General features: G+C 35.1%; 1 long non-coding RNA gene across 1 annotated transcript; it reads right to left on the reverse strand.

The window, feature by feature from the left end:
• Nucleotides 1–458: 458 nt before the first annotated feature.
• On the reverse strand, nucleotides 459–3,325 carry LOC130469011 (uncharacterized). The gene is made up of 5 exons (XR_008929377.1): nucleotides 2,826–3,325; nucleotides 2,687–2,747; nucleotides 2,485–2,610; nucleotides 1,774–1,837; nucleotides 459–788 (listed from the first exon to the last, which is right to left on the reverse strand). It is a non-coding gene; the product is annotated as an uncharacterized lncRNA (long non-coding RNA).
• Nucleotides 3,326–6,260: the final 2,935 nt, after the last annotated feature.

The raw sequence follows: 6,260 nt of genomic DNA on the forward strand, positions 1-6,260 counted from the left end.
AAAATAAATAAAGTAAAATAAATTAAGGAAATGCGTAGCGAATAAATTCGAAAATAAAGTTATTAATTCGAAGAAGATTTATATATATATATATATATTTTTTTTTAAATAACGAATTCTAACTCTTGAAACAATTTAAAAAAATTGAACTTCTAAAAAAAATTGTACCCCTTTTTTTTGAATAATAATTAATAAGAAAAAGAATAAAAATTTCGAAAGTCAATTTAATTCGAATAAATAATTTGATTTCGAACTTAAATAAGAAATATTATATACTTTCAAACAAGATAAAAGGAGATCTTCCCCCCCAAAAAAAAGTACCAATTTTTGAACACTATAATACGTAGAATCTCGATTTTTAAGAAATTTATTTTAAATAACTAGATAGTTAGGCGCCTAAAAATTTATTAAAGTAAAACCTTAGCTTCTAGATACCACTTTGTAGCACCCCGACAATTCTCTCTTTTCTAAAATAATCTTTTAATATAAAACGTAGAGAATTATCAAGGCATTATCGCCCGTATGAAAACGTAACGGCTTATTCAGAATTTTGCAGCGGAAAACATAAAACTAACTTTAGGTTTATAAATAATCGATTACAGATTTAGTCCCCAAAAATCAACCAACGAAAATAAGGAAATATAAATAGTACGACGAGTTTAAAGTCCCAATTAACAAACCCAAGTTAACTTAGCAAATCAAAACTAAATACAAGCTCTCTATTCCCGATCCCAATGATGCAACATCTTCAAACCTGCAGATGGACAATGCTTATTGATCCTTAGAGACTGCTCACCAAAGATTGGGTCATCACAGGATCAATAAGGCATAGCCATGATCAACATGCACAAGCAAAAGCACGTAATCAGCAAAGCTGAGTACTACATACTAAATCAATGATAATCCTAACATGATACTATTAAACGATCAATCCTAACATGACACTAATGAACATAAATAAGGGCAGACAAATCATGATAATCTGAAGATCATACTTGACTAGACTAGGCTAGACTGGACTAGACTTTTATAACAATAATATTATTTTAATTGAAATAGGCAATGGACCGAGTTTTCTAGCTAGACGAGGTACGGGCGCGACTCCGTAACCTCAGTGACCTGCGATATCGAGGAACGTTTGACTGAAAATAGGACGCGGTGATCAATCCGGTCCGAATGAAAGGCCATGGGCTACCACCATGAACCCCAACTCCTGTTTGTCCGTCACTTTAGACGTGCACAGTCTAAAGCTATTGCTACTCAGTTTCACTTTACATGATTTACAAATTGACACCCTGTTATGACTCAACAATCACATAAGGCATGCAACTCACATTTATTTATAACTGTTTTTATCTTGGAATTGAGTAAGTAATCACAAAGGCATCTAACAAGACTCATTCCAATTAACTCCAATCTTTTCTTTAATACTAATCAACCCCTGAATATGGGTATAAGGTTTCAACTTACTAAATGAGGTCCTCCGCCCTCATAAAGTAGTGAAAAGCTAAAAAGGGAACAACAATTAACTGATCTGAATTATATACTAAACAATCTAGTGTTCCCAATCAAACATGTTTGCATCAATCTTCCATACTAACATGTTATAATCCTCAAAATGCAATAAAGGTTTAATATGTTCACCCAACAGTGTCAAACATGCAGTTTCAACCCGACTAAGTTCATCAACAACATTAACATAACCAGGTTCATCAATAATACACATGGTTTCAACAATTAGCACACATTCCAAGCACACAGGTATGTACGTACCTTGTGTAAACAAACTGCAAGACCACTTTAATAATTCAAAAGTCGCCTACAAAGAATTCTCCGCCTAAAAACAACCAACAAGGATTCCCAATCAACTTCTAATCGTTCACAGCTATAATAACACATTCTAACTACATCCTAAACATATTTAGGACATTCCCTAACATTAAAACTTGAACATTTGATTTCCTAGCATCATAATTATTGAATCAATGATTGAAATTCGTTGAAAACTCTTTGCAAACATCGTACTTTAAATTTTCAGCAATGTGAACTCATTTAAAAACTTCACCAAGGCCAATTTACGTTCTTAGAACATCGAAACAATAAATTTAATAAACCACAATCGTCCTACCATGATTTACAACCATTAAAACCTTAAAATTCATACTTTAATAATTAAAACCATTATTTCAATCAAATCGCATAATCCGAATATTAATAATTTAATTATATAAAACATAAAATCTGAAATTTATAGTTAAACCATAAAACTATAATTTAATCCAATAAAACATTAATTAAATTTGTAAACATAATTGAAAATCTAACTTAAATATTATTAACAAACTGAAAATAAATTAGTTTATAATATATAATCTGAATTCTAAATATAAATTATCAAAACTAATAATTTAAATTATGAAAACCTTAATTAAATTATTAAAACATAAATATTACATTAATTAAATAAAAGGGTAAAGAATTAACCAAAAAAAGAGAGGAGAGGGAAGCTGCTGGCCGGCAGGCAGGGCGGCGCGGCAACAGTGGGCGGCGACGCTGGTCGGAGGAGTACGGCGGAGGGTGTCAGCGTCCGCGCGATGGTTGTTGGTGGTGCTGTGCAAGAAAACAATTAAGGAGGGCAACGAAAGGGGAGAACGAAGCAAGAGGTGAGAGGAAGGAGGTGCTTTACCGGCGGCGAACAATCGTTATGGGCGCGGCTGGTGGCGCGGTGGTGGTTGCTGCGAACGAAACTGCGAGCGAGGAGAAGGGATGAAACAACAGAGAAAGAAATAAGGGAGAAGGAGAAGAGGAGGAGGTCGAAACCTTACCAGTGGCGTGATGGTGGTCCGACGGCGAGGGAGGCTGCAGCAACGAAAGTGAAGGCGGGGGAGAGGAACGGCGGCGTGAGGGATAGCAGCAAGGAGGAGCGGCGGTGGCTGAAGCAGAGAGTCTTGTGCGTTTTCACGTGAATGGTGAAGCAAGGGTTTGAGAGTTTTCTTTTGTTTCTCTTTTTATTTTTGTTTCACGTGAAGTTGAATAGGAGAAAGGGTTATGGGTTTATTTGGGGTTATTTATTTTGGGCTTTGTTATTTGGGCTAGGATTATAATTGAGTTTATGTGTTTGAATCAAAAACTGATTAGGATTGTTTTCCAAATTCAAATGTATTTTCGCAATTCAAATTCTTTACAACATGAAATTCTAAAATCATTTTGATTGCATAAATCGTTAAAATATTTAGTATGTAATTAAATAAAATAAATATATGTTAATTATATATTTATTACTAAAATTCGTAAATTCTATTTAAATATAAATAACTATACGTTAAAATATATTAATAAAATTTATAAATTTGCGGGGGATTACAATCTACCCCTCTTAAAAGAAGTTTCGTCCCGAAACTTGGCACGAAAATTCACATATCTTTCCAACTTTTCAACTTATTCTTACTGGAGGAGTACTTTGTGCCACTCTTGTGCACTCTTTTGCCAACTAAAAGTTACTTGTAATATTCACGAACATATTTCCTTACGCGGAGAATCTATTTACTTTGCACCAACATGTATAAGTTGCTAAAAATAAGCATAAAATGCATAAAAATACCATAAAAATAGGTAAAAAGCGCGAATTTCTATCGCATTCTACCCCCTTAAAGAAAACGAGTTACGCCCTCGTAACTCACCCCAGGGAATGACTTTGGATATTTCTACTTCAACGAATCATGCCCCCAAAGCTATATTTCCACTAAAATCATAGCAAGTGGGATTTCTACACTTCTTTCCACACAATGCCTCAACAGGTGACATCGTAATGCTTGCATGGTAACTATTGATGCACGAAAATTCAATCGAACCTGGGTGGCTTTCCCAATTACCCTTAGAGTCAATAACACAGGTTTTCAACATAAATTCCGTTAGTAATCTCAATCTGTCTATTGGTTGCAGGGCGGAAAGAAATATTCATTTTCAATGTTGTCCCCAAGATTCAACTGGACCTTATTGCCAAAATTTCAGACTTTTGTTCTCGGTAAGGATCTTATATGTTGCCCTATAAGGGTAATGTCTCCAAATATTCGTAGATAACACCATAACAGCTAACTCTAGGTCATGGGTTTGGTAATTAGCCTTATAAGGTTTCAATTGACGCGACAACAGCTAAATCTAGAAAGTTTCCTCACATTTCTCACTTCACTTGAATTTCGATTCCTTTTTCAACAAGTTGGTCATTGGTTTTGCTTTCTTCCAAAAGTCTTTCACAACCTCCTATAATGGTCATCTAGGCCTATAAAACTTCAAGTATCGGACACGTTCTTTGGAGTAGGTCACTCACTCACAGCTTGAATCTTAGCATGATCTACAGAAACTCCTTCTGTTCAACTTTTCCTTGATACCGAACCTCATTACACTTTTCATGGGTGTATAACTTTTGGGCTTAACTCTTAGCTCTTGCACCAATTCATGTATTTCTTTTCATCTTTTCTAGCCAACAATGATTTCCAACGATCCTGGACCACTCAAATCTTCTCTTAAATTTATTCCCTTACGTAACATAGTTCTCAATCAATTTAGTCCTTCACTTTTCTGTCGGTGTCACTTATACACATATGACTTCAAGATTTGTATACTTCATTTAATAAAACTAGATTCTTCCTAAGCGTCTCCAAGTAATCCTCAAGTGTTTGTCATGCTCTTTCTCATTCCTTGCATAAATGGGGATATCATTAATAACATCATAACGAACTTAATTCGGAATTCGTAGAAAATCTCATTCATCAAATCCATAATTAATGCAGGTGCATTGGTTAACCCAAAAGACGTTACTCTAAAACCCATAATGACAATGACGAATCCTAATGATTAAATTCTCGATTCCGGAATTCATTTCCGATACGAACAATATTTAATATTTCCGATTCCGGAATTAATTTCCGTTTCGAAAAAATATTTAATATTTCCGTTTCCGAAATTATTTTCCGATTTCGATAATATTTCCGATTTTGACAATATTTCCTGTTTCCGGCAATATTTTCGATTCCGTCAATATTTCCATTTCCAATAATATTTTCCGATACGTACCCTGTTTCCATTTCCGGCAACATCTACGACTTGGATAATATTTATATTTCCGATACGATCCATATTTCCGTTTCCGGCAATATCATCGTTTCCGGAGTATTCACTTGCTTGCTTTTGACGATCTCAGCTCCCACTAAAACCAAGATCCGTCGATTCCGAATATCCATAGATGCAGTATTTAATGCTATTAAATACTTGATCCGTTTACGTACTATTTGTGTGACCCTACGGGTTCAGTCAAGAGTAAGCTGTGGATTAATATCATTAATTCCAATTGAACTGAAGCGGCCTCTAGCTAGGCATTCAGCTCACTTGATCTCACTGAATTATTAACTTGTTAATTAATACTGAACCGCATTTATTAGACTTAACATTAAATTCATACTTGGACCAAGGGCATTATTTCCTTCATTCTCCCACTTGTCCTTAGGGACAAGTGTGCATTTCCTAATTCCTTTGTCGCTTGATGCTTGCTCTCGAACATAAGGTAAGAGTTGTCATCCTTATTACGTCAAGAGGTGTTTCTCGGTTTCAGAGTTCAACTGATCAAATAAACAGATAATCATAGCCTATGATTCATCTGAGCACGGCCATGCATTTCACAGTTTCTAGCTCTCCGAGTGGCCTTGTACAACTTTTAAGCATCTCATCCCGATTTATGGGAGGACAATCCCAATCTTGCGATCTTGAGATTAGACTTCGTTTGATAGGTGATTACCTGAGCGTTGCCTTTATAGCCTCCTTTTACGGTGCGACGGTTGGTCAACGTCAAAGTAAGCAGTTCTCAAACAAGTAATCTCAAATCACTCAGGTATTGAGGATTAGTGTCTAATGATTTTAATGAAATTTACTTATGACAGATTTTCATCTCTTACAGTAAAGTTTCATAGGTCTGTCCGATACTAGTCTTCCCAAAGTAAGTATCTATGCAAATGATTATGACATTGCCATGTCCACATAGTTCAAGAAACAGAACTACTAGTCATCTTGCATTCTAGTCTTCTGACGTTTTCTATGCGTCCATCTTTATAGAAAACTCCGACCAGGGACCATTTTCAACTTTTGACATTCAAGTTCACTTGATAGACATTTCTTAGTCACAGGACTGGTCCCGACAGTCTATCTTGAATATATATCGTCAAATTGAAGGGACTCATCATTTAATACTAAACCAAGATTAAATGGAA

Source organism: Spinacia oleracea, chromosome 3, assembly GCF_020520425.1.
Source record: "Spinacia oleracea cultivar Varoflay chromosome 3, BTI_SOV_V1, whole genome shotgun sequence".
Classification (NCBI taxonomy): domain Eukaryota; kingdom Viridiplantae; phylum Streptophyta; class Magnoliopsida; order Caryophyllales; family Amaranthaceae; genus Spinacia; species Spinacia oleracea.